Source organism: Peromyscus californicus, unplaced genomic scaffold (genome assembly GCF_007827085.1).
Source record: "Peromyscus californicus insignis strain IS unplaced genomic scaffold, ASM782708v3 Scaffold_18__1_contigs__length_77618521, whole genome shotgun sequence".
Taxonomy (NCBI): Eukaryota; Metazoa; Chordata; class Mammalia; order Rodentia; family Cricetidae; genus Peromyscus; species Peromyscus californicus.
Window position 1 is genome coordinate 50,567,189 of NW_026294480.1, and position 14,100 is coordinate 50,581,288.

The 14,100-nt window shown below is 45.7% G+C and overlaps 1 long non-coding RNA gene across 1 annotated transcript in view; it reads left to right on the forward strand.

Moving 5' to 3' along the window:
• LOC128113258 (uncharacterized) overlaps window positions 1–9,829 on the forward strand; it is a 207,155-nt gene extending 197,326 nt beyond the window's left edge. The window contains exon 3 of the long non-coding RNA XR_008219399.1: window positions 8,268–9,829. This is a non-coding gene — a long non-coding RNA (uncharacterized LOC128113258). The remainder of the gene's footprint in view (window positions 1–8,267) is intronic.
• The last annotated feature ends 4,271 nt before the right edge of the window (window positions 9,830–14,100 follow it).

Genomic DNA, 14,100 nt, shown 5'->3' on the forward strand with positions numbered 1-14,100 from the left:
ATATTTGCCTTCTTGTTAGACCCTCAAAAGGAAAAACAAACAAACAAACAAAACCCAAACCCAGCAACTCTCTTTGGGACTACATATGAAAACAAGCTTTTCCATTCTAAACCACCACCCCCTTTTCACTTCCCAGAATCTTAGAAGAAAAATGGAGAGCTTGGTAGATGCAATGCAAGTTGAGAAAGTCATTCCGGCCATGCCTTAAATACATGTGTATTATTATTATAAGACGATGAATCATGGCTTGTTCCTGTAGAAGTTTTTAACTAGGGGGGAGGATTGTTAATAGAGGGTGGTTAAAGTTGCCAAGTTGACAAATCCAGAGAACAAAGAACTTTTCTTCTAGGGTTAGCCAGGAGTCATAGCAGGTTTAAAGCCACCAGGAACCTTCAAAACTATCAGTTCATAGATGGGAAGCTGGGGCAAAAAGGTTAAGTATCGACAGTAACAATAAACATTTACTGAACACGCTTCATACTGGATATGTGTCCAGTGATTTACATGTGGCACTTAATCCTTAAAGCAACCCCAGAGCTAGGTGCATTATTGATGCCATATTAAAGATAAGGAAATTGAAGTTGAGGGACAGCAAGTCATTTGCTCAAGGGTAAACAGCTTGTTCATTTTCTTGAGCTGCCTTGGTGAGGAGAACGATTGACGGAGTCGTTTATCTAACCAAGTAGCGTTTCCTGAGCACATATTAAGTGTCAAATGTGTACTTGGTGCTGGCGACACAAAGACATCTGGGAGAGAGATTCATGCCAGCTGCCGCAAGAGAGTAACTACAAAGTGGGATCTGTGGGTCTCAGTGCAGAGTTCAGGCCTGTGAGCCAGGCATCTTTGTTAATCAGAGGGTTCACAGTGGTCTTTCAGAGGCTGGACCCATGGCCCTGAGACCTGAGGGTTTGCACTCTAACTAGAAGAGGCAGGGGAGTGTAAAGATGTTTCAGATTGGGACCCTCAAGGGCGAATCCCCTGGGCCAGAGCGTGAAGAGTTGGGTGCGGAGGGAGGCAGCGAAAGGAAAAAGAGGTAATTCTATCTTTTGTACAGAATGGTGGTGCTTCTTTTCTGTATCATGGGGATAAAAACTTCTGGAATTACCTTACACAAGGTTGCTAGCAACCCTCTAGCGATCTGATATTACAGCTTCTCCTTGGTTCCTCCCTTGGCAAATGTCTGGAACAGCTTGGGTCTCCTGGTCCTACAGTTCCCTTGGTGGGTCGCCTAAGAATGTCAGGGCTCTTTCTCTGGTTCATTTCTTGGTCTCCTCCTTAAAACAAAACTACAACAAGCTCTTTCAAAGTACAGACTGTCTTTTCTCAACATCATTCTTGCTCATTTCCCCAAATGTCCAAACCTCATGCTCTACACTGTCTGGATTTGGTGAAGCCACTCAAGTCCCTAGAACCTAATTTTTTTTTTTTTAAAGATGGTAGCCAATCAGTCAGTTTTGTCTGCTGCTCACTGACCGTATTTGAGAACCATGTCTGTTTATTTGTGTTGATTTCTGGAGTAGTGTTTCCATCTTCGCAGTATATTTTTACTGACAGTTTTAGAACATCTCTGCTACTGTGTTCTCCCTTGGGCTAGTAGGATGTCCCCAGCTGCCACCATGCTCACAAATAAAGGGCATCCCTCATTCATGGCCCTGCTTCTGAGATTCCCATGAGAATTCTTTTCCTCAGCTAAAAGCATCCAATTATCCAATCAATTAAAATAAATAACCAATCTGAAAACATGGAACTCTTAAGTTATTTCCAATGTAGTGGAAATGAGTTCAGGCCTTCTTCCCCACATCTATCTACCTTTCCAACACATTGCAACATTTTAAAGGAATAAACACGCCCACTAGCATCATTTAGTTTAATGGGAGATGTTACTTGAGGAAAAAAAATTATCTAAATTTGATGGGTGCGTGATTCAAGATGGTTGACACCTATGAGTGGGCTTCCCAGTTCCATAATGGGGAGTGGGGGGAGTCTGGCTTGGATTGAGCAGTTGCTTATCAGGGTTTGTACTACTGGTTTCTCGGCAGTGTATGCATTAGTGCTGGCCTGCATGTGGTAGAGAATGAAGGCAATTCCCTTCTTTACAGAGACATGCAGTTCTGCTTGATTTATTACATGTGGTAGCTAGCATTCGACTAACTAGTGAGAGCAATCAACCTGCACCATGACATGATGTCGGCTTTGCACTAACTCAGAAAGACTGGAATTCTGCTTGTACACTGGGACTCGTTGCTCAGCCCTAAAGAAAGCTACACAGTGGTTTGAGGGAAAAGACCTTTGTGTGCCTCTCTCTGTAGTGACTTTGAAGCGGTTTGTCAAGTGATATTTCAGGCTCCGCAGCCTCATACATACCTGGTGTTAGCCCAGGGATAACAGCTTTGCTACATTTTCTCAAAGCTGGTTCAAGGACTTTGAAGAAGTACAAAGTGTATGATATTTGGGGATTGCCTGCATCGTTACGGATGTAAAATGATTCATACCTCCCGAGAAACAGTTACTTCTGGCCAGAAAGAGGTAAAATGGGTCACTGTGTCAAAAAGAGACTAGGAACAGAGAGACACTCCAGGGAGACCTACCCAGATGCCGGCAGCGTGGACACCATCATAGTCAGAAGGTGTCACCTGAGCTCGGCTTGACAGGTGTTTGGGATGCCCATTGGGGAGTGGGCATTGTCACGGGCACTTAGGACACAGTGATCCTTTCTTCCTACTTCTTAAAGGGGTATGTGTGCCTTTACATGGGAGACTGGCTGCTTGTCCTGTAGAGAAGAGCAAGAGCCACAATTGTGTAAAGTAGAACTGAGAGAAATGCCATCAGATGGTGACTCTTGCAGAAACAGTTCTGTGAGGTATCTGATTAAAATTATAATGATGGCATTTTATCAATCTCCCTTTTTAAAAAAAAAAAATGGAAACTGTGTGGTCGAACTAGACTTGCCACTAGACCAGCAGCATTTAGAGAGACCAGAGATGAGTGAAGGGAGAGCTCTTAAGGGCCTAGTCCCCACACCACTGCCTCATTCTCTGAACATACAGCTTATAATACAGATAATTCTCACAGGGGAATCAAATCCTGTGACTCACCAGTAACTTTTCTGAATTTGTTAAATATTCTTCCTCTGGTTCGAGAGCACAGTGCACATGCAGTGTTGTGATGGAGGAAACAAAGTGGCATTTTAGGGTGCGGCAGCCATTGAGGTTGGTGATGCCCAATCCAGCCCAGCAAACTGGTCCCAGACAATTGGTTGGTCCTTGTCCTCCTGATCTGTACAAGTCTAGGCTTCCTTCCTTGCTTCATTCTCTCTCCAGATGAGGGAAAAGGAGATGGGGAGTAGAGAGGAAGCAGAAATGGGATTTCCACTCACTCAAGTGGGTGAGGGACCTCATTCCATGAAGGAGAAAGAGGAAGGATCAATACTGGGTGTGGGGGGGGGGGGCTTCACCCTGTCCAGCCACCACACTCTAACTGCTCTTGCTCAATGTGCTCCTGTCCCTTGTCGTTCCTCTCCAACTCCTCCACCGCCAGCTACCACGGGCCACAGCAAATTAGTAGTATACAGTGTCTTCACAACTGAAGGACCGTCACAGCTCTGCCTGGCATGGAACGGCTGACTTCCATCCTTCCATAGGACAGTTGGAGGCTCCAGGCAGCAAACAAAGACCTCTCTAGCCAAGGTGGAAATAAAGACACCTATTTTATTATTCAGCCCATGCATATAGTGAGCCACAGAGTGCAAAGGCAGGCTGAAATTCTGCATGTTTTAGAGATCAGCATGCTGGAAATAAAAAGCAAACAGTTCCAATCTCCTTATGAGACAATTGGTTCTAGCTTAAGGTAGGATCCCAAATTCCTTCTTGGGAGGCATGGTAGCATTTGGAGGGGTTATGGAGACAAGACCTTAGAGATTTCTGTGTTGTAAAACCAGAGGTTGGACTTATCTACACAGCCCAGGAGGTAGCATTTAAATTCCAAGAGACTAGAACAAGGATTCTGGCCCCTTCTGCTCTCATGAGACTGTACTAAGAATAGTAATACCTGGAGCCTCTGATGCAAAACATCAGTCTCCACGATGCCCTTCTCACAGTGAAAAACTACCCTGATCCTTTTCTGACCTCCACTCCTGGGGGACCTGCTACCTCACAGGGCTGTTTTCCTCCAGTGCCACCACACTGGGTCTTTTCGTGCAAACGCAGCAGCGGGTTGGAAGTGGGGTTTTCTTAAGTGACACCTTTTAGCAGCACCTGCAGTAGTTCAGTAAAGCGGTCAAAGGAAAGCAGTCTCTTCATTAAAGGGACTCATAGATGTGACAACCAATGGCGGTCCACTAAAGCCACCTATGTGAAGAGGTAGGAAGGATTTATTTCTTCTTCCGGCATCTCTGGTTCATGACCTAAATCAGCTCTAGGGGCTGCATAAGGGAGGGGGAAGAGGAGAGGCTTGCTGTCTCTCCCCAGTTGACTTGAACTCCCAGCACCTAGCCAGTGCACCTCCAACTTTAGTTTGGTGCTTGTGATGCCCAGTTCAAGTTCACAGTTCTGAGAGTCTTCTCTCGTCCAACAAATTGGAGTGTAGCTAAGGAATACTCATTTTTACCAAGTGGCCCAAGTGATCCTAAAGTCAGTGTCATCTAGAGTGACTAACCTACTCTGTCTGACAGCTGAGCCTATTTGTCTAGCCAGGGACTCCTGGAAGATAGAGTTTCCTATGTCCATAATGACCCAGGCCCTTACTAATTGTGCACCTTAGAAATGTTCCAGGAGTGTATTTTGGGCTCTGCAAATATGGCCCTAGGAATATCATATGAATTAAGAGCTGCAGGGTGTCAGAAAACTAAGTTAAACCTACTCAGCACGTGTTTTTTTCTGTAAAGCTTCCCAGGCCCTTTTGTTAACTCACAGATCCTCCAAGCTGTCACTTTCTCTCTCTATCAAAGATCAGGCTGTGTCCCCTGCCTCTGCAGATCTCTGGATAGAGTTACTAAGCAAGCCTGCTTACAGCCTTGCAGTCAGTCCCCCTCCCCTTGGCAACTGGAAGCCCAGACCCCCTGACACCAAAGCCCAGGACAACCTTGAATTATAACCTTACTTTTATCCAGTGAGGGTTTTTTTCTTTTGTTTTATGACTTGGCATATAGGCTAGACTCTGGGATATGGACTTATCTACACAGCCCAGGAGATAGCTCTCTCCCAAAACCTGTAACAGCAAGATTCCCTTTGTCCTTCAGAACTGGATGGTCCTTCTCTTCCTGGAGGGTCCCTGTCATGCTACCCATGACAGCTGTCTCTCCTAATGAAGCTCTTCTAAGGAAGACATGAAGGCCTGCTCCCTTTCTTCAGGGACCTACCATCAGGCAGTGATGGTACGACTCCTATTGAGATTCTTTTCAGCTTCCTATGAACCACTGATGGCATCTTATACTTTAACATGTTAATATGATGCTTGAGGAAAGTATAGAATGCAAGTTTACATGGCCACATTCCTCTGCTGAATTTGTCCTGCCATAGGAAAGTCTGATCTGTGGGTCATCAGAGACACACTAGATAATTTCTCTTATGGGCGTTAATGGCAGCTGAAATACTTGATTTGACTATGTAAAATAGCATCAGATAGGTAAGTATATGTGGTTTGGCTCATATACACGCCAATCAAAACATATCATACTCCAAGAGATATACTGTCCCAGGTACTCTAGTAAGTGGCACATATACTATGTAACTGAGTTTGTTTGTTTGTTATTTAATGTTTTGTTTTATATCCCAATCCAAGTTTCCCTTCCTTTCCTTCTTTCCAGTTTCTCTCCCCCTCCCCCCACCCCATTCACCCCTCCTCCACTGTTTCTCTTCAGATACAAGCTGCAGCCTATGGATATCAGCCAGCCATGGTATATCAAGTTGCAGTGAGACTAGGCACCTCCTCTTCTGTTAAGGCTGGATGAGGCAATCCGGTAGGAGGAAAGGGTCCCCAAAATAGGCAACAGAGTCAGAGACAGTCCGTGCTTTCACTGTTAGGAGTCTCACACAAAGACCAAGTTATACAACTGTCACATATATGCAGAGGGCCTATCTAGGTCAGTCCCATGCAGGCTCCCTGGTTGTCTGTTCAGTCTCTGTGAGCCCCAATAAGCTCAGGTTAGTTGGTTATGTAGGTTTTCTTGTGGTGTCCTTGACCCCTCTGACTCCTGCAATCCTTCCTCCCCATCTTCCACAGAATTCCTGAGATCCACCTAATGGCTGGCTTTGGGTCTCTGCATCTTTAACTAAGTCTTCTTAAAGTGGCCATTATTCCTCCTATCTGTTGATAAAGAAGCTGGACAAACTTAAATAACTTGTCTAAGATCATACAATTAATATGTGACCAACCAAGATTCCACTGTAGGATTCAAACCCAGGCCAGTCTTTTGGAGAGCTACATTCTTTTCTCTATAGTCTATCATCTCCTGAGTCACACAGTCATAAATCACAGGAGCATCCCAGCTTTTGTGGATTTAGGTTCTACTGTTGGATATGATAAAGGTAAGCTAGAGAAACTTCTAAATCACCCATAAATTAGTTATGTAAGGTTTCGTATCATATCTATATAAACATAAAATGTATATATACATGTAAAAGGTAGCTTTATGCTATTTTTAACTAAATATGAGAAACAGAACTTGTAGAGTCAAACTCATGTAAATTAGATGACTATATGAGACTTCCTTACATTTACATACATTGAAATGTGGGCCAGATTAACAGAATAGCATGATAGAACTGTACAACTTTAAGAGCCAGATGGAAGCTTCTGTCATCTGCTAATTTGTTCTACATTTGAATGACTTGAGGCCCAAAGAGACAGTGGCAGTCTCTACTTTTGTTTCTACCATGGTCTCTAATGGAGTGTCTGTTATAACAAGGGAGAAAGTGGAAAGAACCTAATTAATTACCCTTAGTTTCGCCCATTGTGGCCCAACAAACCTCATCTAGGAAATGCCGTGAATGCAAGATAGTCAAGGTCTGGGCTTCTTGTTTTGCCAGAAGAGAGCTGTTGACTGTGGCTTCGGTTCTACCATAGAGCTGTCTTCTTGAGAGGAGTAAATCCTAGACAGTAGTAGTTCTACTCTGTACAAGCTCTGGGAATTGTTCAAAGTGGTAGAAATCGAAAAAGAGTCCAAGGGTGTTGATAAAGCGGTAGAAACCTGTAGTCATAGAGCACATTGTACATCCTGGATATATAGACCTGTAGCCCTTTGAGACAGAGTATACAATGTGGTCAGCTGTTGACTTGGGATGAGAAAGTACTAACTCAAATCAGGCAAGACTGGGGAGTGCCTCTGGCTTTTGGTGAACTAGGCAGAGATCTACTTGTAAAGATGAAGGGCAACGAACGCTACTTTTCTCATTGTGACAAAAATACCCAAACAAAGGAAACTCAAGAAAGGAAAAGTTAATTTGTGCTCACAGTTTGAGGGGACATTTCTGCTGTGTGTGGGCAAGGCAAGGCAGCAGCAGCTCCGTGGTGACAGGAGTGTGTGGCTGGGACGCCTCTCCTCCTCACAGCTTGGTGGAACAGGATGTAGAGAAGGGACAGGAAACGGGGCCAGGACATAAAACCTCAAGATCCCCTGCACCCACCCAGTGACCCACTTCCTCCAACAAAAGGTTCACCTAAAGGTTCCACAACCTTCCAAAACAGAACAAACACTGGAGAGCAAGTGTTCAGACACATCAGCTTACGTTAAACCACAATAAGAGTAAACAAAACTGACCTTCCGTCTGTGAGCCTACACCCAGACCTCCTTGGGTGCCTCTTCAGATCTCATATCCCTCTTAACCTGTCTTCATTCTCCTAACTGCATGCCATGAATGTGAGCAACCCCTTCTAAGATGGCAGGTGATAATGAGATTGAGGTTCTTCCAAGGGAAGCTATGGAAGGAAGAATTATCTGCCAGATTGCAAAGACATTTCTAGACCACACACATGCCTTTGTGACGTGTTTTCAGATAACAACCCAGCTCATGCAGCCTACTTTTGTGTGGTGGAGGGGGAACCCAGTGGGAAATTTGAGGAAGTACTTCACAGTCTGGCCTGAATAAATCCTTCACGCCTAAATTTAAAGATGTAAGCTGTCCTTGTGAAATACAAATCCCTATCTACTCTCAGTTCTCAACTCTTTGTCTTTATACATAAAAGCATTTCATTCTACAGAAATTTTGAACCCAAAAATATGGGTCAGGCCACTTTAAGTTTTACATTCCCTCTTTATGTTTTTATTCCAGGCAATTCACACAATCCCAGTTACTCCTCCTCTGCAGAACCCCTAACTGGGCTACTGCAAGTATGTTTCCAGGTCCTTTTGAGAGACGAAGCTGTTTTGAAAGTATGTGGTGGTTTGTCAAGATACCAGGACACCAAGACAGCCATTCAATGAAGGGATCTTCAAGGTCAGTCTTGCTCAATTTATACAGCTGGGATGATGACTTGCATCTCATGGCATGAACGGCCTGTGGTGGTATTGCAGGAAGAACGGTTCTCAGAACTCCTGTTTCTGGAACTATCTGCAGGACCTGTTAGCATGCCAGGCCCAGGTTCAGATGCTGGAGTGTGTTTGGACTGAAGCTTACTTCCCTCTGTGAGGTCCCTCTGTGAGCGAGGGCCCATTTGAATGGCAGATAATCTGAAGCTTATTGCCTGAAGATTCCTGCAAAATCCCATGTATGCAGAACAGCACTCCTTCTGGGCATTGAAAGATGGGAGAGGTAGCAAGTTGGTGTCATCAATGGAGAGATTCTTGCTTCTCTTGCATTGTCTGGGAACCTTCTATGCAGACCTGCTTCCCAGCCAAGGGACACTTAGATTTTTATCTTGACTGGAAGTCCGGGGGCAGCTTGGCCATGAAGGTTGGTACAACTTCAGAAGAATCCCTCAACAGATTGCCATTCCTTGTCCATCAAAAGCCTCCTCAGAGAACACAGGGCATTCTCAGCTACCCAAGATTTAAATAATCAACATCAACCAGGTCTGCAGAAAGATTGTGCTGGGAGGCAGCATGGTCTATTTACAAATTTTACAGTTGATACACACAGCAGTGCTATCAGATTACCCTGTGTGCTTCTGCTGTCTCCTTTAGAAAAGGAAAATTAATCGGCCTTTCTCTTGGGTTTATTATAATAATGGGTGGAAACACTGCCCACCGAATTCTTAAGTCGGGAATGTCAGAAAACAGAGCTGTGGCTGGCATGCAGAGCGTCCTTATGCTATTAGAAAAAGCTGTCCACCTGTGAGTACACAAGGTTAGAATTTGCCTCTTTTTCTGGGGTGGGTCAGGTTGGTTCCTAGGCTGATGTCTTTTGGAAGCAGAGTACCCTGCTCAGCAAGCTCCCTTTGGGCTAGGCATTATCGAGAAAGCTGAGCCTGAGGTTCAGTAGATACACGTTAGCTCCAGCAATGAGCCTGGGAAAGACACTGATGATAAGACCCCCACCCCGAATCCTGCACCTCTTCCACACACTCACTGGGATTCTACCTATCTACAGGCCCAGACAGAATAGCACCCTCCAACCAGGGGGTGGGAGTGACTCAGTACCGTGGTGCAATGCTCAGCAAATGCTCCTCTTGATAAACAGTGAGAACAGAGAACAAAAGCAGAAAGTCAAGTGGAGTTTTCTTTTCTGAGCTTCTTACCAGCTGATCCCACTTCCTGTTCCTCTAAGGGCTTCCCTGACAGGCAGCTCGCTTCATATTTGGTCATTGCCCTCTCACCTTCCTGGGTGAGTCAGTGCAGCTGACCTTGTACCCTTCAAGCTCCAGGGCTCCAGGGTGTACTCTGCCCATTTCCTGATCTTCCCAGGTAGCGCCCCTCCCCCCACCGCACACACACACTGAATAGAGAAAGAGTCCTGCCCACAGCCCACAGCCTACAGCCCTCTGCCTCTGAGACAGACGTGCATGCACCGGGGACGTGAGTCACGGCATTCACCCATCCTCTCCATCCGAAGCTATTATTGGAATGGCTGTGCACACAGTGCACGCCTGCTTCCCGTATTTCACAGGCCAAGGGCTCCGGGAGCCGCTAACCACACACTGCTCAGCCCGAGATGCCTCTTGGATGATCACGAGGTGGTTGCTCGGAAGGGTGAATGCTTCCAAGAAAGCAGGTTTGTTGAGTCCAGCTATCTCCACCTCCTTCAGCGAGCAGCAACCATGTGTCTGGAACATGTGCCTAGCAGCGTGCCTGCCTTTGTGGGTGGTACAAAAGAGATGGTTCTGGATTGAGTTTAGAGGAGGAGGCAGAAACATGAAAAGCAAGAAAGGGCATTGCAAACACATGTGCTAAGCAAGCTCTCCAGGCAGAAGGAGCTGGGGAGGTCCACGTAGGAGGAGAAAAGGGAGAGAGAGCCGGAAGACAGGTAGCTGTGGGGGAGATGATGGACAAGAGGCCATTATCTCATTGAAGATGCAGAGGGGGTAAGAGTTGGATTTGTTCCCACAAACCTGAGCATTGAGCTAAGTCTGAATTTTGAAGTTGGATTTGTTTCCACAAATCTAAGCATTGAGCTAAGTCTGAACTTTGAAGTTGCCTCCTCTCTACGCTAGGCGATTAGCAGTTTACTAGGGTTTTGTTTGTTTGTTTAGGAATGTTTCTCATTGCCAGGCAAGGTTATTTGCTCCTTCTCTCCTTCATGGGGAAAGGAACTGAGGCCAGAGGTAAAGGCCTGAGCCCTCAGTCCCTCCCCCAGAGCTGAGGGCTGACATACACATCCACCAGGTCTACCTTCTTCCACGCTTTCTGGCCAGAGGCAGGGAGAGATTGTTTTTCTTTAGGTGGAGATGTGAAGGGGTGGGGACAGCCTGGTTTCTTCATTCTTTTCTGTGAAAACCCAATGCTGATCTCACCTCGTAGATGTTGATCTTGGTTTATGTCCAGCTAGCTGGACTCTCAGGAAAGTTCCGGTGCCCACTGCAGGTTGGATAAGGCTGTGGTCTTCCTAAGTTCAGAAAGCCCACTTCCATGCTGATCTGGTGCAGGGCTGAGTTTCTGATGGAGGCAGCGATTAACATCCGTGTTTTCCCTACTGGAGAGGAGCATGCGAACATGAGCAGAAATATACATACAAAGACCTTTGCCTAGAGCCTCTTCAGATCCTAGGAAAGAAGACTAAAAATGGAAAAGCAATTCCAAGGCCTGTGTGGGGGTCAGTCCCAGAAGGGGTTCTCAGAAGCCTGTATCAGCAGAACCTTAGCACAATCTGTACGGAAAGAATGGGGTGGTGGGGTGAGGGAGGCGGGGCAAGACATCTCTCCTCAAGTCTCAAGCACACATGGCATCTCAGAACACATGGAAGCCACTTGGTCTCTCCCTTCCCTCTGACAGTGGAAGGAAGTGGCAAGAACTTGGTAGTCCACTGTGGTGAGTCACCAAAGCTCTTGCGTACTCTTCCAGTCTCCTTCAGTTTGTTACAACTGACCCAACTTGTGACTCCCGTCACCCAGAAAAGTGCGGTGGATGTAGGGCACTTCTATGAATTAAGGCTAGCTGACTTGACTCTCTTCCTAGATGCAAATCTTAGAGTGGCTGGTCCCAACAGTTGAACAGAGGACTGCTGGGAAACAGGGAGACAGTAGTATGCAAATCCCTTCAGCAGGTTGGAAAGAATTGCCATGTGACACACTTCCCCTTTGGGCTATTTGTCCCAAAGGCCTGAAAACAGAGAATCGCACACACATTTGAACCCATGCTAACAGCATCGATATTAACAGTAACCTCCCAAGTGTTCGTGGGCGGGGAAGGGAAGTTAGAAATGTACCACATGCATCCAGTGGGATATTATTGAGTCCATAAAAGGTAGAGAGCCTGACAGGTGCGACATGGGTGAGCCCCAAGGATGCCGTTCTGTTCCACTTATATAACATGTCACGAATAGTCAGAGTTTAGAGACAGAGTGTTGGAATAATGCTTGCCAGACACCGGAGGAGGGAGACTAGGTCATTGTTTCATGGGTACAGAATTTCAGTTTTGCAAGATGAAAAAGTTTGTGTCATATGTGTTTCATCACATTTTTTTAATTTGAAAATGAAAAGAAAAGCCTGTGTTTTGTCTGATATTGACTACAACTATGGGAACAGACGTGAAAATCTTAAGTTCTCCATTCAAATGATAGGCCTGTGTGGCCGGGGAGATGGGCGGTGATGCAGAGATTGGAAGCCCCTCTTTATCCTTGCTTCCATGGACAGAGGATGCTTGCTCAGTCGTGACAAACCGAGAGAGACTTGAAGACTCCCCCAAGGGCTTCTGTGACTCACCACAGTGGGCTACCAGGTTCCTGCCACCTCTTCCCATAGCTCTCCAGGAACACACAGCTCAGTGTCTCTTCTGGTCTCTACCACCCAGTGACCCTGGCTGTACAAGGAAAGGTGTCTGCCTTTACGATCATCACGTGGCACGCACTAGCGTCTCTGATTTTCGATTCCCCAGGTCCAGGGACTGTCTTTCTTAGATGAAACTGAAGCATAGACGGAAATGCTTTTGAAATCTAATTGAAAACCTACTGCTTTCACAAGCCCCTGAGAAACAACCTCTGTCAGTCATTCCATTGATTGTTTTTAAACAAAATGATCGTCGTATTGCATCCAGAGGAAGAGATTTACTGGGGTGAACCCCAAAAAGAATGGGGACATCCTAGAGAGACAGAGGCAGAGAGAGGCAGACAGAGAACAGAAGTGAGAGCCAGTGTTTGTTTTTTAAGGTGTTTGTTTAGCATTTTGTGGTTGGCAACGCTGGGCCGGAGCTGTATAATCGAGCAGGGAAGGGATACCTCACACCACCAGAAATACAAACCTCAAAACCGCCACGCAACTTTTGGCAAATACCGTAACTGGTGCGTGTGTTCCACTGGCCGTCGCATGAAGGGTGGGCCACCGTGGAATGGAACCTCACTTTGTTTGCTTGCTTTGAGTCCTTTTCTGTATCTGTGGGCCCAGCTTTGCCCACACTCTCCCCCGCTTCAGATTTTTCTCAGGGGCATGTTCTGAAAAATCTCTTCCACCAATCCATCCATAACCTGAAACTATAGAATACTATTGCTGTGTTAGTTCGAAGTTCGTATCAGGCTAGAAGTTTTTGCCCTAATGCATCGAGTGTAAAAAAAAAGTTGTAAAGGACATGATTTAGAGTACTGAAACCGAGAAGGATCTGGAATGTTTCAATGAATTGTGAGATGACAAAACTTTTGGTTTCGTCCTGTTTAGAAAATGACCATCCATGGCCTATTGTTTAATTTGTTTTTTCCAAGAATTGTGGCATTCCTGAGGCCCATCTTTGGGAAAACAAAACCAAAACCAAATCAGATCTACTCTACTTCATATGCTGAATATTCATTGCTTTCCCCAGGCCCTCAACAAAAGTGTGAAGAAAACCAGTAAAAGAATTGCATGTAAGTTGGATCAGCAATATTGTAACTGAATTTCGGAATAAATCAAGATGGACTTTTCACCATAAAATCACCAGTAAATTGTGCCGTGTCAGAGCAGAACCTGGGTCTATTCTTGCAGTGTGGAACCTTAAGTGACGATATCTCACTAGTTTCCAAACTCATGTTCCAGTTAGTTTAAGCTTCTTAGTTAGTCTCCCTCTGATTCACATCTAGCATGAAACAATCCTAGTGGTCAACAGCAGGAGCTTCAGTGTGCCCGAATCTTCCAAAGGTCAAGGGCAGGGGCCAGACAGATGCTCACGATGGGTACCGCCCTGCGGGATGACCACCAGTGCTGTGGCTTTATTGCTGACAGTGGGCAGCTGACCCTGGAGATGGATAGCTACTTCTGTTCACATGTTACTAAATGGTTAGACGTGCTAAAAGGGGTACTAGTTTTACACTTGTGGCCTTCTGGGCAATCCCTGGAATTGGAAGAGGATTTTGATCATAGCAAACCATAAGTCAAATTGGTTTGAAAGGCATTTTAATTCTGAGGCGACCCCCCCTCCCTGTGTCCACTCTTCTGCTCTCTCTCAATTCTGAAATGAGTGGGGAAGACAGGTGCAGCCATTTTCTCCAAATTGTTATCATTGCTGGGAGCGGAGCAGGACACTAGGAAACAGGAGCTGCGGTTTCC